At 34.8% G+C, this 25,927-nt stretch overlaps 1 protein-coding gene across 1 annotated transcript in view; it reads left to right on the forward strand.

Moving 5' to 3' along the window:
- The first annotated feature begins 454 nt into the window (after positions 1 to 454).
- Positions 455 to 25,927, forward strand: part of LOC138698005 (uncharacterized) — a 279,462-nt gene continuing 253,989 nt past the window's right edge. Inside the window, exon 1 of the mRNA XM_069823682.1 lies at positions 455 to 1,155. The gene's annotated coding sequence lies outside the window, so the exon portion shown is untranslated. The remainder of the gene's footprint in view (positions 1,156 to 25,927) is intronic.

The raw sequence follows: 25,927 nt of genomic DNA on the forward strand, positions 1-25,927 counted from the left end.
TCTTAACGTGTGGTAAATATGATGCCGATGCAACTAATATAACACAGGTCAGTACATTGGAAAAAAATATGTATCAGAGTTTCGAACCGATGACTGTAGTTGTCGGAACATCAAAACCTGGCATTGGCATTTTATAAACTACATTAAGAATGGCTTGAAACACTTTCTTAAATTGATATTCACTGTCCGTTAATTCTCCAATACAAAAGGCGCGGTTATTGACGGACAAGTGTTTAAACAACTCAAGAAATCTCCATTTCGTGATTGTCCCTGCAAGAATGAGAACCTTTAAAGCTGAGATAATCCGGCAATTTAAAAGACTCGAGATGTTTCGGCATTCAAAAGAAGAAGATGATGATAGAAGAAGAGCTGTTAAAAAATATATTATGTGCATGGTAGAGGTTTGCGCATGCGTGGTGGAGTGGAGTCACAGTAGCCTACTTTTGGTGGTAAGTTGTCGGTCGAGGACGCAGCGTAGAGACAGTAGTAGCAGGTGTTCCGTACCGGCAGCATCTCCAGAGAGCGGACACTGCACAGCCATTGCACCTCACACACCGGCAACAATACACTCAAAATGGATATCTCTTCAGTGGACTGTGGATGAAGAAAGTGTACAGTTTTACACCGGATTTTCTCTTCGAGGACTTCATGTATCTCAGTGCAACGAATTGTTAACTTACGTGTATTTTGACATCTGTATTGTATACTGCGTGTTTACATTGAAGACTTCGGAAGAGAAGTGAATTTTCCGTTATTTTGAACGTAATAAGTGAAATAAACACGTGTGACTTCTCTAAAGTGATAAGTGGCTAATTAAAACAGTGAATTGCCTAAAAACAAATAAATATAAAAGTGACATGACATGTGAAGAAGATTTTTTTTTTTTAATTACTGATGTTTACAAGTGTTTAAGTCACTGTAAATTTATAATAAATTAACAGTAAGGTACAGTGCATCTGAGAAGAGATCTGTTATTGACCTTGTTTAGGATATTGTTGAAAGTCACAATTAGTGTTAAGTGTAACAACGGCACTAGGAGATATCACATTGTGTAAAAATTGTAACTGGACCAGAAATTTTGCATAATATTTGTGGAAGATTGTGACAACTGGATTTGAAACGGATTAACAAATCTTCCTGCCTTACCCGGAAACGGTAAGTAAGCATTCCTAAAGTGAAATCATATTGTTGGTGAATGCATAGATTAAACATTACGCCAATTTAAGCAAAACAAGTCCTGTAGTATTACGTTTAGAACTGAAACGTCTTAAATGCAAAACGAATTTTCAATTATTCTTCAAATTGAAGTCGATTTGGGTGGCGCAGTTGGTAGAGTCCTGTCCTTCTGTGCCCGAGGTTGCGGCTTCGATCCCGGCTCGGGTCGATGGCATTTAAGTGTGCTTAAATGCGACAAGCTCATGTCAGTAGATTTACTGGGATGTAAAAGAATTTCTGCGAGACAAAATTCCGGCACACCGGCGGCGCTGATATAACCTCGGCAGTTGCGAGCGTCATTAAATAAAACATAATTTTAAAATGTTCAAATTGAAGCTTCGCGATTATCCGAAAAATCAGTTTGATGAGAGATATTGAACGTTTATATATATATATCTTCAGATCAATATGCCTCAAACTTTATGGATTTAATATTTTAATAATTAGATTAATAAGATATTAACATTTTACAATAGCTTACGTTTGTGGCAACTACATGGGAGCTCTTTTCAGTGATGTAGCTGGACGTTCGAGCATCTACTGCTAAACTTTGTAGAGAGGTTTAATGTTTTAATGAGATTCCAACAATTCGTTTCCTCCACTGACAAAATTATGACAGTAAGACAACCCTACCGATCTGCACAACGCAAATTTTCACAACCTATAAGCAAGACATATTCTATGTTTATTTATGATGAAATTACGAAAATGCAAACAAAATTTTTAACGACAAGCTTAATTTAGAATAAGTATTTGCCAGAAATGTTAAATTTCTGCCCTTGCAATAAAGCTTTTATTACTGAATGTCAAAATTCAGGATTTCTGTGATTGTATGATATTCTGTAGATTTAATTATGTTAAATGCTCCGTTTCCCTGCGTTTTTCTTCCGTATTCAAATACAAATATTAATATTCAGTTTACAAATAAGGAATTCATCCATCTCTACCACCATCACCACCACCACAATCAACATTATTATGATCATCAGCCGTCACGTCTATTAAGATTTTTCCAGCCCTTCTCATAGTATCTAGGATATATCGTCGTTGTTCCTGCAATAACTACTATGTGACATATTTATCGATTTTCAGATTTTTGCTCTATTAAATAACTTAAATAGTGATAAAGCAAATAATAAAATCTGCTAACTTATATGTCATATTTCTTTGTTTCGAAAATGTAAGAACTGACAGTCTCCTATATACTGCTGCTATAGGATGAATAATTGTGTTTTCTCTTCTTACTGAAAAAAATTTATATTTTGCAAATAGGAGTTATTGCAGGAACAACGAGATATACTGTCTTTCGGGCGGTAGTTAAACACTTCTCACAATGTTCTATTTTAAGTTATCTCAAGTATATTATGTGCAGTATAACCTCTTAGTATATTCTTAAGGAAATAAATATTTAATAATTATATTACTTGGTCTATCTCACCCAGTTCACCCATGTAGTTTGAATTTTTAATTCTGTTCCTTTTTTTTACTATCTCTCATTCATACAGAACTGATAATTATACCGAGTCTAATTCCTCAACAACAATCACTATTCTTAAATTTATTTCCTCGAATAAACACAAAGTTTCTATCTATATTAGAATTTTCCGCAATAAGTGCAATAATATTGATTTTTATTTGAAACTTAAGTTTTCAAATCAAAGGTAACATTATTCGTAGCTACATTTTGCTATAGAGCCTATATTTAGTTGCAAGAAAGGTATTATTTTCAAAGGCACTTGATTCGTACATCATGTTCTACATCCTGTTAGCCAAGATTACGTTATTTTCTTACATTTAACTTCCTTGTTATTTTGCCAGAAAGAGCGTACGATTTCAAAGTGAACATGGAACACGTAAGAAGGGTAAAACATTTAAAGTAAAAAATTCTAAGGATTTCGTAATGTTGACTACCGGTGAGAGAAAACGGTCACTCACGTTACACTTTGCCTTCCGCTATTTTCCCTTCGCCAATTCATTTTGTTCGGAACCGTGACGGATCAGGAATCTAAAAATTAATCATAGCACTTACTGGTAATTAATCAACCATGAAGATGACTTACAACTTCATAAAAAATTCCTCTACAAAAATTTTTAACTCTGCATTCCTTCCAATTAGATCCCACCAATTATATTTCCTCTACGCTCATTTGCCCGTTAAGTTCCATTTCCTTCTTTCCATTAAACACTGTTCGAACATTTTTTAATTATCACTACTGTAAGTTTTATGCAAGTACATATAAACTTAATCAGCAGAAATTACAAATGCTATTGACCACTACGTTTTGGAATGTTAATGTCATTTATTTAATGAATCTCAAGAATACTTTATTCTAAATTATGAAACTTAATTTGAAAAATATTCAAATTTATTTTGTAATTTCATTAAAAGACACTTTTATTCTATTGCATAATGTAGTATCAAAATACACTGCAATAGTTCACAGTTTAACCAATATATTATAAACATTTATTAAATTTCGTTTTAATTTCATCGTAAATTTATTTTGATGATTTTGTGAAATTAAAAATTATCATTTCTTACACACACTCCTCTCCAGTGCTTATACGTTTTCCACTCCGAAGCTTTCACCACCGTAACACAGTCCCACTTAATATACTTAATCACAGTAACAATTAGCTCTATTATAGGCCTGCTCATGTTGTAGACTCGTACCCAGTTAAATCAATTTTAAAATAACAGCTGGTATTCTACAAAATATACTTTCGTATAATTGTTATGTAGTCTAAGCAAAATCTAATCGTGATTCATGTGTTTCTTTATTCATTCATACAACAAGGGAAATAATGATGATTGAAATTTCTATTTTCTACATTTTTCAAACTCGTTTTTGAGTTTTTTGTACACATAATCACAATGTGATACATAATGATGTAGTGAAGTTTCATTTCTGTGAGTCAATTAATTTCTGAGGTATTAACAAAAACTTTAAAAAAATTTGCTTATTTCAAAATGAAATATAGCCACCGACGTAGCTCGGTCGGTTAAGACGCTTGTCTACCGATCCGGAGTTGCGCTCGGGAGCGGGTTCGATTCCCGCTTGGGCTGATTACCTTGTTGGATTTTTCCCAACCATAAGGCAAATGTCAGGTAATCTATGGCGAATCCTCGGCCTCATCTCGCCAAATATATCACTAGCTCTAATTCCATCGACGCTAAATAACCTCGTAGTTGATACAACGTCGTTAAATAACCAAGTAAAAAATAAATATGTCGCTCAATCTTTCAGTACAATATTTGAATTTTTTTTGCAAGACCAGTGGCACATTTAGAAAAATTATCACACATTAGTTTTCCTTTATCTTCACTACAAAAGGAGGAACAAATTTTATAACCACTGCATATATCTAAAAATAAAAAAAAAATTCCATTTTCACTATAAATATTTTATTTTAATTTTAAAAGGTATTCATTTAATCATAAGACCCGTGCGCTATTTTGTTAATTACAGTATATAGAACATGCATTAAAAATTTCATGTTCCTAGCATCAAAATTGTAAGAGCGTTTCCACTTCAAACCTGACAAAATGTGTTGAAAAAAGTGTGAGAAAAGAGCTTCTAAAATTTGCATGGAATTGAAGTTCAAGGATGCAACCATTTATATATTGTGTAACTTTTATGCTCTCGAGCGCCGCAGAGCATTGAAACTTGCTCAACATATAAATAAGAGAATTGTGATTCACTTTTTACAAGGAAACGAGAATGCGATTTTGACTGAAAATGGCCAAAATTTCACCCGTCACCCCCCTTAATGATTTTAAAATATTAATACTAAGATTGAGATTAAATCTTAATTAATACAATTAACGTGGCTAGGTACTAGTATATATGCCACTTTAGAATTATTTTTAAATTATTTCAACTAGTAATATTATATTAGAGTCGCCATACGTGTCCACAATCTATCACGCCGTAAAGATGTTGTGTATTAATACAAGCATACATAGCCTACTTATCGCCGAATAAATTGACTTCGCAGTCGTAAAACCGAATCTCGCTAAGAGCATGGATGATTTTTCTTTCTTAGTATAATGTCCTAATCTGTCCTGATGGATGCATAACATCGCGATAACCTGACATCTCGATATGCATGTTTAATGTAAGTTCTATATAGAGTCCAGATACAACCTTAAGCTTTCTCTCCGAAGATTATGAATTTCATAAAGTTATTCAATGTAGATAACTAGCCAACTAGTTTAAATTAGTAACTTCATGTTTAGACGTTGACATAGAACTAAATGTTGAAGCTAAAAAATTAAATTATTAATGTGTTAATAGAGAACGTTCGATTCGTGTCTGGGCCGAGAGAGAGGGCCGAATTGCAGTCAGCTGATTTCTTGCCACTTCGGTGTATAGTGTGATAAGTTCTTAAAGATAAAGTTTGCAGTGTGATATATCTCTTACATATCAAGATGTGTCGTTACATTTAGTGTTAGTCCTTTCAAATGTAACTTCAGTTGTGTGTGCATTAAATTAGAATGACAAGTCACTGAAATTCCAGCCGAAAAGTTGAGGATATAAAAAGGAAATTCTATGAATAACACGCATGTGAAAACCGACTGAAGTCGAGACGTGCGTAGGTAAGTTAGAGGGAGATTCTCTGGCGTTATAGATCGAAATTGTCGCTGTCGACGCAGTGCGCCGCTCGCCATGAATGTATGAGGTTAATAGGCCCAGAACCGAGCCGAACGGTTTTCATAAAGAGGGCGCTAAAATTGCGTATGAGAAAATGAAAGTAAATTTTATGAAACAGTGGAAGTACTCTGCAGATTATTTGGAAATTAAACTTAAACGATGACAGCATAATATAAATTAAATATTTAAAATCTTTAATAATGATTACAAGAAATTTTATTTAAGAAACAAATATTTATAAAAATAAATGAAAATGTTCAGTTGAATTGGTAAAGCATACAGTAATTGGAAATAATGGCTCGATAATTTGCAGAGCATTAAGTAGGAAATGGGACCTAAAGTGGGATTTTTCATTTTTTTGTTTTTTGTGGTTTCAAAAAGAGGATAACATACTAAGCATTAAAAAAAATTCACGGTTCTAGATGCTCTAGTTTTTAATATATTACTAAATTAATGTTGATTACATTATGTACTTTTCGAGAAAAATGCAATTAAAGTTTTCATTTGTTTTCTTAGCAACTATAAGAAAGATTTAGGTATATAAGAAGCACTGTGTAAAATTACGTTCTAGTTTAGCATGTAAAACAGCCTACATGTAGCGCAAGATTCAAAACATAGAAATGCAGTTTTTTACACCGCAAATTCGTTACTTTGTTCTCCTGTAAAATTTCCTTTTACGACTTTAGGTCCCTTTTCGCGCAATGGGTCACTAATGAAAAACGAGCAACACCAAAAAAATTAATTATAGAAAAGCGGAAAACGAAATGATATTATGATTTATAGACAGAAGGTTAGAACAAAGAGAACTATAAAGTAACGTCAGAAATCAATAGCTGAAGGAAACGAAAAAAAGAAGATTGTTCGTACTTATGGTTATGATGATGAAAGGAATGAAGAGAAGTCAAAGCCCACAGAAGCTTGTAGAGACAGGAAGAAAATAGCTACTCCATCATTTCTTTCAATAAATAATCAACACATCCAGGAACAGCATAAAGAACTGAAACCTTTATCATTAAAGTTCAATACCACGCACGTAATTTAATTTAGTTTAATGTCAAATCTTAACCTTCATTTTATTATACAATCCAGTGTTTGTATTGAACGTGTTGTAATAATGAATAAATCATATTTTTCCATTCATAAATTCACATCAGCCGAAGGCGGTAACGCGGTTGTTAGCGAAATTGTTTTCCGAGGTCACGGTTTCGCATCCCACTGCAGATAGTACATATTATATTGTCAGGTCTTCTATCACGTTCTACAAGAATGTGTTCAGTCAGATTTACGGCGGACAGAGAATATATAAACCTCGTTGTAAATAAATACTTTAATCACGTAATAACATAATCTACCTGACGTGCACGGCTTTGTGCTTCCTAGTTCCCGAGAAATCAGATCGACCGTTTTCCTTTGCGCTGGCTCGAAGTTTCCTCCGTTCTTTGCCAACATATTTGCTACATGCATGTACTGTATTACTAAGCAACGGGAGCATACACACGGCTAGTGGTGCGTGAAAGACTTTGACTGGTGCTCAAAAAAGTGTTATCAGAAAAGGATCTTATAGATCCTACTGTTATAAATCTTGATTTTAGTAAATTATTACTACTATTACTATTGTTATCATTATTATTATTATTATTATTATTATTATTATTATTATATTATTATTATTATTATTATTATTATTTTATTATTATTATTATTATTATTATTATTATTCCAAACAGATGAAGTCCCATTTCACGCAGTATACTAAGTTTTTATGTATAGATTATTATTATTATTATTATTATTATTATTATTATTATTATTAAATATCCTCTCAAGGGAACCCTAACTTCGCAAGCGGTATGCTAGGGTTTTAGTTTGGTTATACGTACTATGTATATATATATATATATATATAGCCTACTACTTGTTTTTTGTATTCAGATAATGGTGAAAGATAACTTTAAAGATAAATATATATATATATATATATTTTTTTTTTTGATGTACCGAAGTACATATGATATTTCCATGCAGATATTCTGCATCATCATATGATGAAAGAGTGATGGAACGGAGAAAAATTCTCTCCGGCGCCGGGATTTGAACCCGGGTTTTCAGCTCTACGTGCTGATGCTTTATCCACTAAGCCACGCCGGATACAACCCCGACGCCGGTTAGAATCGTCTCAGATCAAGCTCCATCTCTTGGGTTCCCTCTAGTGGCCGCCCTCTCCACTACGTCATAGATGTCTATGAACGCAGGACCGAAGTCCATACATGTGTTGAGGTGCACTCGGATGAGTGACTGGTTGGCCGGGATCCGACGGTATGGGCGTCGTCTTAAATCACAAAGTGATTTATTACGCATATCATATATATTTTGATGTACCGAAGTACATATGATATTTCCATGCAGATATTCTGCATCATCATATGATGAAAGAGTGATGGAACGGAGAAAAATTCTCTCCGGCGCCGGGATTTGAACCCGGGTTTTCAGCTCTACGTGCTGATGCTTTATCCACTAAGCCACGCCGGATACAACCCCGACGCCGGTTAGAATCGTCTCAGATTAGTGGATAAAGCATCAGCACGTAGAGCTGAAAACCCGGGTTCAAATCCCGGCGCCGGAGAGAATTTTTCTCCGTTCCATCACTCTTTCATCATTTAAAGATAAAGTTTAAGAAATCTATAAATTCTCTGGAGCAACACGGTTTTTTAATCACTTTACATAGTGGAGTGCTGTACTCGATGTTATAGTCCAGGAGATGTGCCTTTAGTTCAGAACTCTTTACTTCAATAATGGAGCAGTCAAACAGAAGGTGTTTCACCATTAGAGTCCGGATGTTTGGCAAAATGCCTTTTTTACTGAGTGTAAGTAAATCATTATTTTCATAGATATAAATGTGATTTGGAGTAAATCAAAGTAATTTTCCTATTTTACCTTTTTAAGATATTTCTTACTAATAAGACGTTTTTTATCATTTTAAAGCAAAATTTTTTGTTTATTTCCAATTTTCTAATTAATTGTAATGTAATGTGTATGACATTTAAATGTTTGAAACAAGGACTAACTTTACTAACAATAGTAAATAAAAGTAATTTATTTCGGTGCTTAATCTGCTAATAATCGTGCTTTAATACTATTGGTGTAATATGAATAGTGATCGACAAGCCACAGTTACAAATGTAGACTAATATTTTCATGTTTTCACGATACCAAGAATCAGCTTTATAATTTTAAATACTAAGCTCGTTCTCATAGAAGTTGTCACATAGCATTTCCAATTTTGTTTGCTTTCATATTTTCAAATCTTACTCCTACAATTTTGTGCTACACGTGTTTATTATTGTAGGAGAAAGAAATTTGAGTGAGGAACAGTCAGTCATTGTCGGGCGACAGAAGGTATAAGATCGGTTAGCTAGAATGCCTAAATTCAATAAACCATTGCAAAGTAAACTTCATGCTTACGTTAGTAAATTTGGTGCCCATGTGTTTTCAATCGATGGAACAGTTTTGTTAAGTAAGGTTTGTGAAAACACAGTTAATAAGTCAACATGTGTCACCTACGAAGTAGATAGGAATTATGTTGATATAATTTAAAATTATTGCTAAAATATATTATGCCTTTTCGAGTAACCAGTCCTTTGCTTTGGGGCTAGAAAGTAATGTTAAGGGATACTTTATATTTGATAATTACCGAATTTATTACTACAAATATAATAAAATATACACAAACAACAAAAAAAGTTAAATTAATCAACCATATTGGCTAATCAGAAGAAGAAAATAATAATGCAGTTCGAGAGGTCTACTCTTCATCGCCAATCCTATTTGATATTTCTATAGACGAAATGATACACAAGTGGAGCCAAGTTCATTCACAAGGCATTGCCCTACTAATTAAAAAAATTGAACACCCAAATGTTTGCGAATAATGATGTAATCATTGCTAACTTAGAAGACAACAATTATTATAATTTACAAAGAGGAATATTTTCAATACAGAATTAACGAAATATTTGGGGATGCAAGTGTCCACAGAAAAATCCAAACGATGACTTTTCTAGGGAAAGACCCAGTATAAAAGTGACACAGGAATCTATTAATAATATATTTACAGAAAATATCAAATTTTATTTGCCCTGAATGTGGTATATCATATGAAAATGAATAAAATTATAAATTTCACACAGATTTTGAGAATAATGAATAAGAATCTCAAACCTAATTCAGTACAGTGGCTTTTGACGCTAGATGGAAGTAACACTAAAGACGACAATTAGGGGCTTTCATATTAAAATTCGGTGTCAATTATTTTATTAATCCCTGCTGCTTTGCACTCTATTGCCTAAGTAAGATTCAGTAAATATGTTGACGGTTCAATAATTGGCAATAATTAATTTGCAAGTTGTGCTACAGGGAATATGATTATTATTATTATTATTATTATTATACTGCACTAATCTAACTCCGTAATCATCAGGGACTGAACGTAGTAATTGTAAACAAAAAGAAAAACTATAATTCTGATGACATAATACATTCTGATTTCGTGGAATTATAACCATAAATTTTCACCAATTTTGTAATTATCTATAAGTAACATGAAGTAATACAACCAAATTATTTGAGTATATTACACTAAAACAAGTTGTAAAAAATAAAAGAGAGGACAAAACAAAATATTCTCTGCGGAGATTCGAAGCACATGCTGTGGAGGTAGCCCAAATCAGCGCCTTGTATTATGGAGTTAACTAAAACGGCGCACGGAGGTTTACGGTAGTGAACTGTGCTCTCACCCGAAGGGACTTAAAATTTTCACTGCTCAAGGGACCGGCCACTTTCATTTTGACCAAGTGTACATCTATTATCAGATTGTACATCTCACTTGACGATGTGTCAGAGGAAGAAAAATTGTTTGTATGCATCTGAAGTCTGATTAGGTAATGTGTAGCTAATCGGCGATGTATGCAATGGAGGGAGAAAGGAACTGGCCATTCTACCCAATTATCTCCTGGCCTAGTTGCCTCATAAATGGTGGCTTCTTGGTGTCACTTGTAAGGTTTAGATCTGTCTTCGGACAGTTAACTAAACAACAATAATAATAACAACAAAAATTTATTGCTAGAACAAAGATACCTGTTGCTTTTTATATAAAAATCACTGCAGCATCCCCACAAAAAGTAAATACTCGTGTTCAGAGGCATTCCACAAAATGTTAAGATAAGTATTTATTAATTAACAGAATAAAAAGTAAAAAGAGAAAAAGAAAAACCAAGATATTACAATAATTGAAACTTTATATTTTCTTCCTGAACAATAATCTTTAATTAATTTCTATTTTTAAATAATGGCCATTAGCAAATTGAGTGTTGGGAATGAAAAATGCTAAATAAGTTGATTTTAAATTACACGTTATGCAGTCATTTAAGAAAAAAAAACTTGTCACTTGTTTTGTTTTATTTTATCGAAGATATGTTTTCCATTCAATGTGTCCGAGTTATTTGTGGGTGCCGAATTCCTCACTGAGCGCAGCTTCCTCCTCGTAATAACAGAGGAATGGAGAAAGTCATATCATAATGAGCTCCACACATATTTTTCACCAAACGTTGTTAGCACTGTCAAAACAGACTAGACAAGTGACACGCATGCAAACCCACCAATGAGTGTGTCACTTTCTGAGAGAACAAAATGAAATTTGCACAGTATCAGCTCCACTAATATCACTTCATAGCCATCGCGTTCAAATTAAGTGTGAATTACCAATGAAAACACTTATTAACGCATTGCCATTACTATTATTATCATCAATATAATAATCATCTTTATACTGATTCTATGATAGGAATTAAGTGTTAGATTCAGCTCCAGCAGGAAAGTGAAATATTTCTCTCTCTACTAGAACTGAGAGTATGTCCATTATCGTTTACTTGCCTTGTTAGTTTATTATTCTCGTGAGCATTCGAATAATACTAAAGACACACATACACTACACATATGTACATATGTATAATAATAAACATAATGCAATAAATAACAAGCCACTGGCGTAGCTCGTTTGCCTGCTGATCCAGAGTTGCGCTCGGGAGTGGGTACGATTGGGCTGATTACTTTTTTCAGTTTTTTTCCGAGGTTTTCCCCAACCGCAATGCGAATGTCAGGTAATCTGTGGCAAATCCTCAGATAATTCATGAAATTCATTAATATTATAATGGATTTCTTGTAAGGAGTTACATAAAACTAGGTGAATGGTAATGTACTGAACATACCATAGTAATGACAACAGTATATCGTCGTTGTTCCTGCAATAACTCCTATGTTCAAAATATAAATTTTTTCAGTGGGAAGAAAAAACACATTTATTCATTCTATAGCAGTGATACGTAGGAGATTGTGAATTCTTATATTTTCGAAAGAAAGAAATATAATTACATGTAGGAGATTTTATTATTTGTTGTATCACTATTTAAGTTATTTAATAGAGCAAAAATCTGAAAATCGATAAATGTCACATAGGAGTTATTGCAGGAACATTGACGATATAAGCCACCGAAATAGCTCGGGCGGTAGCGCGTTTGCAACCTGATGATCTAGAGTTGCGCTCAGGTATGGGTTATATTCCAGCTTATGCTGAATACCTGGTTGGTTTTTTCAGAGGTTTTCCGCAACCGTAAGTTGAATGTCAGGTGGGCTAATCTATGGCGAATCCTCGGCCTCATCTCGCCAAATACTATCTCCCTATCACCAATTCCACAGTCACTAAATAACTCAGTAGCTGATACAGCGTCGTTAAATAACCAAGTAAAAAAGATCATAGCTAGGATAGAAGATAGGGTTAACTTAGCAGTACACAACCTATTGGTGTTAAAGTATGTGTATTACGTTGCGCTTATCTGTTATGATGAAATTCGACTGTTTACATGTAACTCGATGATTTATAATAAATTAAATCATATAGACTGAAAGAGCGTGACGAAGAGAACATGGACTGAAAGAACCGGAAAAAATGAGTAGAGCAAAGTACAAAAAGAGAGAGATGAACAAAAAAGGAAAGTGGATAGAAGGGTAGAGTTAGAGGTGGGAAGAGAGATGGTTAGGACAGGCTGGGAAAACACACACGCTGATGACTTTCTCATGAGACTCTTCCCCTCAACCAGTATAAGCGTTTTAGTCCATAATCTAACATCGCAAGTTGAGAATTCCCCTTCGTCTAATGCGGATCCGGAATCTGACGATGTTGAAGTACTGTAAAGTCCGAGAGTGCCCATTAATGCCAATTTAATGCAAAGTGTACCTTTTCCACAGCAACAAAAACGTTTGATTACTTGGAGTGCACGCCAGACGAACACTGAGAGGCGATTACGAAGGAACTGTAAAAAAAACAGTCCGGTCCTGAAGCCGTGAAACGTGCCAAAACATAACTTTTCGTAGCTGCAGAACAGTTGCTACACGTAGCGGGTTCGCCTGATACACATGGGACATGTATGAGCAAAGGAATGTTGTTACATGCACAAAAATCCAAACATCCTTTAGGATGCTTTTATTAATCCCACTCCTTTGCAAGTTACTGTGGAAAAGGCGGTCGACTTACGTGATCATAAAGGACTTGAAGTTACAGGAGAAAGTGTTTAATTGGAACTAAGCATCTGACCAAGATGTCCTTGAAAGTGAGGATGAGAGAAAGGACCTTCCTTTTTTATTTTTCTTAATTTCTTCTTTGTATCAAGTACGCTGAAGGTTTTGTCATGTTACGGTCTTGTTATTCTACAGTACCACAAAGAGAAGGATAATATGCATTAGATATGTACTCGTTAATATATGTCTACAATAAAATTTGAATAGACCTAGAGCCGAATTCATAGTCAGCACTTATCGTAAGAAAATCCTTAAGCAGTTGCTTATAATCATTTCCAATTCATAAATCCCACAGAAGTGAACACTTAATCAAATAAGGTAGCTTGTTACTTTACTCAAGTCTTTCCTCATATTCATTGTAATCAGCTGATTCGGTATACCATGGATGATGATTATGATTTTATTCAATTTATTGAGTTCTATAATGAAAATGAAAATGAAAATGTGTTTTGGCAAAACAAAAGATATATCAGATATATGGAAAACCTTTTAGAGATGTACAATTACCAACAATTTAAGAGATGGAAGTACTGTATCCTTACATTTCTTTTCTTCTGTTGTAAACACAGTTTTCTCTTCTTGTATTTCATTTTGTATGCCTGTTTTTGAAGGTTACTTTCCACTTTAATACGCATGCCGACTTGAACGACCTTCAGGACTTGAACAAATAAAACCATGTTATGGTGTGGGATAATAAAATGTTTTCTAAATTGACTATACAATGATTCACACGCATTTGTTCTGTTCTCACTCTCAATAATTCCGATGCTCACAATCAGGGAAGGGGATACAATTTATGTCAATATGGTTTTCAATTAAAAAGTCCGGGAAATTGAGAGTCTTATGAACTGTACAGACCTAGGATCTTCAAAAAATGAATCTTGAACTTTTGAGTCGTCCCACAATGGTAACGCGAACACTAACAAGCAAACGTTCTGATGGGGACAGATAAAAAAGTTAAAATGTTCTCTTCCACTATGTTAATAATGTCAAAAGAAGTGCTTATACAAATTTTGGCCATTCCACCGCAATTACGAGGCCTCCAGAAAGTGATTTTCCCTGATGCCATTTATAGAAAAAAGCACAATTTCATGGAAATATTTATTGAAACAGATACAGCAATTATTGCGCTATTTGTCAACATAACCTCCACTGGAATTAAGACATTTGTCATACCATGGGATCAATTTTTGTGTCGTATAAGTCAGCCGCCTCAGACCGGAACCAGCGTTTGACTGCGTCTGCATCTCTCTCTGTCGATCCCATGATATGAGAAATGTCTCAGTTCCGTTAGAAATATGTTGAAAAATAGCTCAGCAATTGCTGTGTCTGTTCCAATAAATTTGTCCAATGAAATTGTTTTTTTTTTTTTTTTTTTTTTCCTTTTAGCGGCCCCTGTCAAATTAATTTTTTACGGCCCTCGTAATTGCAGTCGAGTGATCAAAATTTGTATAAGCACTTCTTTTGACTTTATTAACATGGTGGAAGAAAAAAAAAACTTTTTTATCTGCCCTCATCAGAGCGTTTGCTTCTAAGATCAACCAAGTTGTACACTCTAAATTATTGTTTGTATGAGTATATTCCTTTGATAAAGCATGATTTTGAATTTTCCTATACAATGTCTGGGTTAGGTAGAAACGTCTTTCTGAGTTATATAAATCTGGCTTTTTCAGGTAGCTTATAGCTTCCTATAAAGCTGGGAACTGACGATCTGTCAACCCACTTGAGGTATGTGGATATAATGAAACGTTTGGAGTCTGGTATAGTTTTCAGGTAGCTCAGTCGGTAGAGCATTGGGACGCTCAATCAAGGGGTCCCGGGTTTGATACCTGACCCTGAAACAATTTTTCCTTGAAAATATTTAGGCTTTCCGAGTGTATGACAAATTCAAAACCTACTGCAATGGTACAAAAGATAAGGTATAAGTCTTATTTCAATGCATTTTATGAAACAAGAAGCGTGAAAAATGTGATGATGTTTGGTAGCAGATCTTCCCCGATAGTTGAGGTAGGGGGAAATGTTGGTGGTGGAACTGACCTGAATGGATAGTTGTGCGGCTTGAATCAATTTGAGCAGATTGATATAGGCATCCAACAAGGAAAACTCGGTGCGCAGACACCAGCGGGCGTGACTGTCTCGCTCCCGTTTCCAGCATGCTCTCAAGCCTACTGCACGGGAGGAGTCCGAGCTGAGTTTTGCTTGTAGGATACCTATAGCTGGCAGTTGCGCACCTTGATAATACCATACTCTGCAAGATATATACTCTTAGTTTCTTTTACGTTTTGTTGTGGCGTTTAATATTACCTACCTACCTGTTGAATCCGTTATAGAGGCCTACTTTTCGAAACGCTGAATATTTTATATCATCTGAGATATGATGTCCGGACCACGCTATTAACAGTGGAAATCACAAATCATACTATCCTGGTGGGTTGGTTTCCATTTCTGAGCAGGTAACTACAAAATCTCGCCTCTTCTCTGTTAGAGTCGGCTTAACTGAAATCTATTTTGAATTTTTGCGTCCCATACATGAGTGGGTGAAGAAAGAATAATGCTGAAACTGATCAGGAAGAGAAAAAGGAATTGGTTGGGCCACTGGTCGAGAAGAAACTGCCATCTAAAGGATGCACTGGGAGGAATGGTGAACGGGAGAAGAGTTTGGGGCAGAAGAAGATATCAGATGATAGACGACATTAAGATATATGAATCATATAAGGAGACTAAGAGGAAGGCAGAAAATAGGAACGACTGAAGAATTCTGGGATTGCAGTGAAAGATCTGATCTTAGGCAGAACACTATGAATGAATGAATACTTGCATATCGGCGATTTAGGTACATGTAAAAGTCTCTTAACCAGCGTCATTTTTAATCGACAGGCTTTGACGAAATTTTCATTAGTAATCTCTAATTTGTGCCAGCATCCACAGTTACTCAATAAATGTTTTTGGTTAATCTTTATCATGTTGATATCTGTGACCATGATTTGAGAACGAAGTAGTGGTGGACATAGACACAGTATTCTGTCTTTATTCGTGTACAATGAGATCCTTCACATACGAGTATGTTAAACATATTACACAAAACCAATGGGTTTTCGACGTCCGTTCTAACTACAGAGACTTTTAATAAGATGATGATGGTTTGTTAACAATGGAGAAATTCTGAAATAACAAAAGACAGACGGCATTTAAGTACTCAGAGAAGAGTGATTGTCTCACAAATATCACAGAATCGGTAAATGAAACTCCGTTTCCTTTCGGTTAGAAATCGTTGGTGTACTAAGGTACAATAGAATCTAATACGTAGTGAGAGTTTCTTTAACATCTACTATTAAGAAATTTAGAGGATACACCGCATATAAAACTCTCAGAACTTTAATAATTAGGTACGTACACACTCCGCTGGACCCAAACTACATACTTCGTGGTACAAAGAGAAAGTGTGCAGGTTACAAGTTATTTGTTCTTTGGTACTTTTAGTAACACTGTACTACAGGATCTTTAAGCATACAGACGTGTATGAAGGACTGAACAGGAGTGAGCGAAACAGAAGAAGAAAGATGATAAATTACCGTTACCTAACAGCGGAATAGAGTACTGGCTTCTCTTTCCAGAAGTTGAAAGTGTGTATCAGGATATATTGTATTACCATTTTTTGAAAAGTTCCTTACAGATGTAATATTCAACAAAAAAAGCATTGACCTTTACTTGGTATGATATGATATGATATGATATGATATAATATGATATGATATGATATGATATGATATGATATGATATGATATGGTATATGATATGATATATAGTATGATATATATATGTGATATAATTATATGGTGGGATATTATGCGATATGATATGATATGATATATGGTATGATATATGATATATGTTATGACAAGATATGTGATGTAACATGATTGATATATGACATGTATGCCTAAGATATATGTCTGTTATGACATGATAGGATACATGATATATATATATATATATATGATAAATTATGTATGACATGATATGATATATGATATAATAATCCGTGGCGCTACAGCCCGTGAAGGGCCCAGACCGACCAGCCGGCTGCTGGCCTCACGCCCACATGTCGAAGCAGAGGTGGACGATCATCCAACCAGAATGGAGGTATCGTGTGGTTAGCACGATGATCCCCTCAGCCGTTATAGCTGGCATTGGCAACCGGATTTCGCTACCTATCGTAGCTCCCCAAGTGCATCACGATGCTGGGTGGGCACCGGTCCCATACACTGGCCGAAATTTCATGAGAAAATTTCTTCCCCCATGAATATGATATAATAGCCTGACATAATTATATGACGTACCATTATGCGACATGACATGATATATAATGTGGTATTATACCCATATGATATGATATGTCTGATATGACATAGCAGGATATATATATATATATATATATATATATGACATGACATGATGTATATGATATGATATTGTTGTTTAGTCAACTGTCCGAAGACAGGTTGGAAGCTCATAATTGACACCAATAAGACATCACTCATGGGGAAACTAAGCCAGGAGGTAATAGGGTAGAGTGGTCAGTTCCTTTCCCCTCCATTGCATACATCGCTGATTAGTTACATATTACATTAATCAAACTTCAGAACATGCAACATATCGTCAAGCGAGATGTAGTGTCTGATAATAATAGATGTGCAGAGACGGAATTAAAATTCAGAACGAATCTTGATGAGAGTCAACCTCTATGTAGGCAACAATTTCGGACGACTGTCCAAAAGTAGTATATATACAGAGGTTCTTGTTTACTGCATATGCGCAGTGTTTTGCAAGCGAAACATGATAATGGAGCTCTGAATTTTATTTCTGTATCTGTACATTTCAACCAAAACTTCAATCAGAGGTACTTTGAACTATGGAAGTATAAATTTGAATTTTGGTGTCCTTTGTTATATTTTTATCCCATAATATACCATTTAACATTGCTATTGTCCACCGCGCGGAGTAGTGATCTACACGTAGAACAGCGAAACTGCGGGCCTGGATTCAAATCCTGGTTGAGACAATTTATCTGTTTGAGGTACTCCAAATTTTATTTCCGTATCTACACATACGAGGTATTAGTGATATATAATATTATAATAGGTTATAATGACGATAACAGACACTATGAGACAGACATACAAATACAGGCTTTCGGGCAGGTAGATAGGCAGGCAAGCAGAGAGTTAGTTTGCAAGTCAAGAAGTAAAAGTCGAAGTTGCGAGGGGACCTTGATAGTGAAAATAAAATAAATTTAACCCGCAGCGAACACTCTTGGCTAATCCGAACTTCCTGAAGTAAATAATTATGCGCACCGGGCATAGTGCAGACAAGTCGTACACATTAATAACACATGCATAGTTCCAATTACTAGCTTTTAATTAGGTAGCACTTACAATCAGGCGAAGTTGTGCGATATGTAATTTATAGGAAGCCTGTGTGTCGAAACTGAAACTGAAAACCTGAATACATATCACTTCGCGGCTGCACTAGGCGGTAGCGCTCATATCTCGCCCCACAGACAAGCCCATGTAATTGGACGTTATGTGTATCACTAATCGTGGGATATCGCAATGCAGTATTGGGTTCAGACCGGCGATAATTGTAGTTCTCTAACATGCTATAAAGAGAAGTGAATTTTCTTGTAATTAGTGCAAAGAAAAGGTTATGGCTTCTCAGGAATGTTGAACTTATTGTAAGTCTTCGTACAGAGCTACCAGATCTAAGAAAAATAGGCTATTACAAGTCTGCACTTGTCTCCTCGGAATTGAACCAAACTAATGGTTGCAGATAGAATATCTATCACTTGAAAACACATGAGGACATTATTATTATTATTATTATTATTATTATTATTATTATTATTATTATTATTATTATTATTCAGTAACAAATATAAATGATACTCGGGAGGAAAGTAAACGCAGAATAAATATGGAAAAAGCGTGTTATTATTCGGTTGAGGAGCTTTCATCTTCCAGTCTCGTCTCAAAAAATCTGAAAATTAGAATTTATAAAACAATTATATTACCGGTTCTTCTGTATGGTTGTGAAACTTGGACACTCACTTTGAGAGAGGAACAGAGGTTAAGGGTGTTTGAGAATAAGGTGCTTAGGAAAATATTTGAGGCTAAGAGGGATGAAGTTACAGGAGAATGAAGAAAGTTACACAACCCAGAACTGCATGCATTTAATTTTTCACCGGATATAATTAGGAACATTAAATCCAGACGTTTGAGATGGGCAGGGCATGTAGCGCATATGGGCGAATCCAGAAATGCATATAGAGTGTTAGTTGGGAGGCCGGAGGTAATAAGACCTTTGGGGAGGCCGAGACGTAGATGGGAAGATAATATTAAAATGGATTTGAGGGAGGTGGGATATCATGAAAGGGATTGGATTAATCTTGCTCAGGATAGGGACCGATGGCGGGCTTATGTGAGGGCGGCAATGAAACTCCGGATTCCTTAAACACAGTAAGTAAGTAAGGTTATTATTATTATTATTATTATTATTATTATTATTATTATTATTATTATTATTATTATTATTATGGAGAGGTACATTTTCTTATTCACAGAATACAGGAGTTTATTTTACGACGCTCTATCACCTGCAATTGTTATCTAACGTCTAAGTGAAATGAAAGTGATAATGCCAGCGAAATGAGTCCAGGGTCCAGCGCTGAAAGTTACACAATTTTTACTCTTTATCAGTTGAGGGAAAAGCCACGGAAGACACAGACTAGAAACAAAATTTGGACCACCTGAATTTTCCAAGTTCCAGTCATGACATACTGCGCATGCTCAGTGCTTACTGAAACAAATTTTGTTCACGGGTCTGTACAGATACGAAAATAAAATTTGGAGCTCCCTTACTGTATATGTGTCACTTACAGTGCACTGTGTATGTGCAGTAAACAACAGCCCATTTATATATGCTACTTGTGGACAGTCGTGCGAAATTCTTGCCTACATACAGATGGACTCCCATCAAGACTCGTTCCAAATTTTAATTCCGTAGCTGTACATCTATTATCAGGTAGTGCATCTCAATTGACGATATGTGTTAGAGGAAGAACAATAAAATTATTTGTATGCTCTGAAGTCTGATTAGTGTAATATGTAGCTAATTGGTGATGTACGTAATGAGGGGAAAAGGAACTGGCGACCCCTCCCCATTATTTCCTGACTTAGTTTCTCCATGATCTTATTGATGTCACTTATCACATTCCAATCGGTCTTCGGACAGTTGAAAAACAACAACAATAGTTCGAAGTAGGCCTACTATAACATAGTTGGTAACGGAATGAAAATACTAGATTGAATTTACTATAAACAGAAATGAGTTATTTTTTATATATTTGAGGCGGTCGTCGAGACATTCCAGATTGGATAGAATAAGAATAGACAAGTAACAGACAAATAATGAAGATTGTACGGGAGAAACGAGTTTGTCAATTTATTTCACTTGGAACCTACTGCTTTATAACACTTTTAAATAAAAGCATGACCAAAGTTTAAAACTTACAAATTTAAATATATTTCGTAACATTACTATATTTTAACAGTGTGAAACTTTTAAATTGTTAACATTTTTATCGTATTTTAAATAGTAAATCAGTAAAATTTTCACAAAAAATGAGAACTTCAGAGTTAAACCATTTTTGAGTCTATAATACAGCACTCAAATTTATAACACATAGTATGGAAGAATGTAAGATTATGTGTAGGAAGTCTTAGGTGCTTAGAGCCAAAACTAACTGATATATTACATTTCAAATTACAATTCGGAAAGTCTTATAAAATAGACTTACTTTTTTCTTACCGTGCGATCTTCATATGGATTTTAAAAATCCTTTATTACCTTTTGTAGAAACAAACAATTAGTAGAATGATATGGGCACGTAAGACGAATGCCAGAAAATAAATTACCCAGAAATCAAACCTACGACTTGCCGGCTTTGCAGCTTTACGCCTTGACCACGTCGCTTCAGCGCGCCACGCTTTAATTATGTTGTAAGACATTTTAAGTTAAATTACAGGGTTATAAATTACAAAGCAAAATAATATTAGGCCTAAACAAGATTATTTGAGTCGATCATAGTATTTTAAATGCAGGCTTTTAGTCACTTGCCCCCCCCCCCAGATGTTGATGCTTGTTAACTGTCTTCTAGAAAAGTATGAATTACGTAACAAAACGATCTTGGCCTTCCAGCTCTTGAGAAACCGACGATATCTGGAATAAAAAACTAGATATCAGCAGATGTTTTTTGAACACCAAGAGTGAAAGCTAGATTTGTGAATTTTTTATTTAGGGGAGTAAATATTTACTCCAATTATCCATTGTTGAATTAACCTATCTCTACTCTATTACTCCCATCACCACAGTCTAGTATATACAGTCACGAAGCTCAATACGTAAGGAATATGCATCCCTAGTTGCTAACCACTAGGATCGCTACTATCGTCTCACCACAGACAATGCGAAATAGTACCGGCACAGTATATTGTTCCTAGTACCCTCACAACTCAAGCTTCGTGACTGTATATACCAGACTGTGCCGTCACGAACAATAGTATCATTACTACTACTGTCATTACTGTCAATAAATATAACATTCTTTTTCTCAATCATGTCTCTTTGATACCTCTGTGTACACTGGCTTTCAAAGATACATGACCCCTACTAATCGATAGTGATAGATAGTGTAAATATGTCTTCTTTAGTTATTAGGTACTTCTATGAATAGATGGCGAAGATAACAGTCAGTGTCGCCAATATTATATAAACCCGCATATAAGATTCAAACTTTCATCCCCTCCTATAATGATTGTAAAAAGCGCTAGATTTAGCGGGAAACCGCTGATACTGTCAATTATGAGAATAATTTATACTTAATCTGTATCAAGATTTTCTCAAATACTTTTTTACCTGTGTAGAGCAAATACAATATATTAAATAACCAAACTTGAAGAATGGTTTTATTCCTAGTAAGAATTGTACACATCAAGTATTAACAACTAGTTGCATAGAGAGTTAAACTTTCATGGCCCACTCTGTTGTGTAACTAAAGGTCAATTCACACGGGGATAGTTTACAGGAGTCAAGTGCTTGAAGTAACTCGACTTTCCTTCGACTTTCCCCGTGTGATATGGTCGAGACAGTCAAGTTATGACTCGGCGGTCAAACAGAATTTGAGTTGACGACTGGTTAACTTTTGTGTCCACTTTCTCATGACGTGACCAACTTGTCTCCATCACTTTCCTCGTGTGAATGCTAACTTGTAGCAAGTAGCAACTTGCAAGCAGATATTGTGGATAGTGTGTGATTGTTTAAATTAATAGCTAATTAATTTAGGTATCTAATTTGAAACTAATTTAACTTTCAAACCCCACATTTTAACAATTACTAATTCTGTTTACAAATCGCTTGGATTTGTAATTCGAAAATATTCAAGCAACCACCTGTTTTTAGGTTAGGCCTACACCTGGTTAGAAGCAAGTGGAATGTGCTACAATAATTTGGAATCCTCGTTGCTAAAACAACGTTCATTCTACCGAGGTGACACAGAATAAATTCCTTTGGTTCCTATATTGTAAGATATTCAAAATACCTTGTCCATTCCAGATCCCAACTACTTAGATTATTGAGATGAATTTTTGGTTTCCATACGTTCAATGACAAAAGAACGACTTACTCGATGATATTTCTCAGATAATTACGAAGAAAAATAATATCAATTTCGCTGAAATACTCAAAGTAATTCCAGTTTATATCCATCCAGATATATATAGCATAAATTTGGTATTTAATATCACTAGATCGAAAAAAAAATATCACAACTTTTCCCTTGTTTTGGCCCTACAATTTATTATCAAGTTATAAAATTTATTTTCTTTTTGCTAATACTGAATAATAAAATTATAAGCTACAACTCTTTCATGTTTTCATTTCTTTTATTTCTATTGCTAATGAGTTGCACATAGGTACCGGTATCTATTTTATAATTGCTGTTCATGTGAATCATTAACAATAATAAATTATAAGTTAAACTGTTTATGTATATTTACGTGAAGAAGGTGATTTGATGGGCATCTAGCCTGTGTACTTTTCCGTAAGTTTTAATAAATAAACAAAAAATATACAGTACACAGTAAGATATAATACACCTTATTGTAACATTTTTAGAATTGCATGAGGTGTACGGAACTTCCGTGGAATATATACAGCACGAAAAATACTTAAATAATAATAATACAAATTAAAATTAAACAAGAGGGGATTATTTTAGAAACTAGTTACGACACTTAAAGAACAAGGTGTCCATAACATTCATGTAGAAGTGGTTCGCAAAAAGGTAAATAAAAAACTTAAAAACATTGTACCTCCAAGCATACAACATTCAACGCGCTTTTTTTAACGTGTGGAACATCGTTTCAAGTTTAGTGTCTCCGTGTGAACACAAATATGATGGCAAATTTAGAGGCTTCAAGCACTTAACTTCTGTAAACTAACCCCGTGTGAATCAGATATAACACAAACATAAACCAGTTGTGATTTCAGAACCCTCCACTCGTCCCAATAATAGTGACACCTATTGAAAACAAGCGGAACTATTTCAAAGTTTGTCAAATGTATCTGTGGTTCTGACTTATCCCGTGGTTAGAAAGTTCTCTTACGCTATCAGAAAATTGGAGGGCAGATGTCTTTCAACGTCAGTTTATTACCATTCATTCGTTTACCTGATTTTATGTGAAAATGACCAGAAACTGTATTTACCTCTTTCACAAGACAGTTCTCTTCCCAATAAATTATTTCTGGAAAACGTGTAATGCTAGAACAATTAAGTAACTTTAAATTCATCGCCTTGGACCAATATTATGGCCGACACACGGCCGTGAATACAACACTAAAAATAAAGCTATTCGCATTAGCCATTGCGTTCACTACGATCTGTTGCGTATCGATATCCATAGCGTGTCACATTATTGTATTATTTATATAGGCTATTCTAGCTTATTGGAGGAACTGTGTACTTAAGGGGACACTGAATAAACTTTTGTTACAAAAGTGAAAATATCAATGCTATTAAACAATTAGTTCAATAAATTCAGAACAGTACATTCATTTTCTTGGATCAGAAACACAAAAAAAGAGCTCTCCGTTTCGTAATTCCTAAACCTATTACGATTTCCATTTTCATGCATGCGATTGCCATAAATAACGTCCGCTGTATTCACTACAGACGCGCATTCTTTGCGCTGTTATATAACTACCAGAGTCGTTAAGGTCTGGCTATCACATGAAGGACGATAAGAATTTCTCGGTAGTTTAGTTCACGGTATGGAACAGACCTACAGCATTGAGTCCAGGGAGATCAACACGTTTTTTTAGTAAGCCTAATCACAAAATTGCTCAAGCGAACACAATCGCTTGTTAAGAAAAGCATGCAAGACGTTAGAAATATAAATATATCAAATTTTAGATGCCAGCCGTGTCATGAATAATGAGTTCACTTTGTTGTATGGTTGCACTCTAAATTATACTACGAAGGTAACTTGAAAGAAACGCTTGTATACATAAAATCGTGGATGCTATAACACAATTCTTGAGGGAGATGATTTCAATGTGATCTCCCCATAAATTGGGGTTGAACGAAATGAAGATTAGAAGGTGTGAAGCCGCCAGGAAGTTGTTTTGTCCCTAACCTGTTGGGTTACTTGACAAACACTGATATTACTCCAAAGGAGAAAAACGGAATGGATGAAAATTTAGTTAAAGGTTTCAATAAGAATCCAGTCATTAGGAAAATAATTATACAGGACCTCCGGATATGAGGAACAGCAGGAACTCAACGACTTTCTGACTGTTGTAATACAGGTTAAAATATATTATTTTAGGAAAGGTGCTTTCTTCTTCAAATTAATCGGGAACTATGAAGAGAATGGAATAATACTGTATGTATTTTTGTATATACCATATCAATGGCTAAGAAGTGGTACCTCGTTTCTACAAAAATGGCCATTTAGTTTAACTATATTATTTTTTCGAATAACTACATTATATTTACAAAATTGGAAAGTTAACTAATATTTTGTCCTCAAATAGAAGATCTTACAAAGCAGAAGCACAAATAAAAAGTTTGTCTGTTTTGAGAAAAATTAATTTTGAAAACTTTTTTTATTCAACTGAAAAATTTATAGAAACGATGTATCACTACTTAGCCATCGATATCCGTACGTATAGGGAGCGCGCAGTAGCGTCGATGTTAAGGTGTAACGCTTCAAGTCGAAAGGTCGCGGGTTCGATTCCCATGGGTCTTTGATTTTCTCCATTGATCTATTTCTTCCTGCCGCACTATGGTCCTGGATTTAATCAGACTCTAA

Source organism: Periplaneta americana, chromosome 1 (assembly GCF_040183065.1).
Source record: "Periplaneta americana isolate PAMFEO1 chromosome 1, P.americana_PAMFEO1_priV1, whole genome shotgun sequence".
Classification (NCBI taxonomy): Eukaryota; Metazoa; Arthropoda; class Insecta; order Blattodea; family Blattidae; genus Periplaneta; species Periplaneta americana.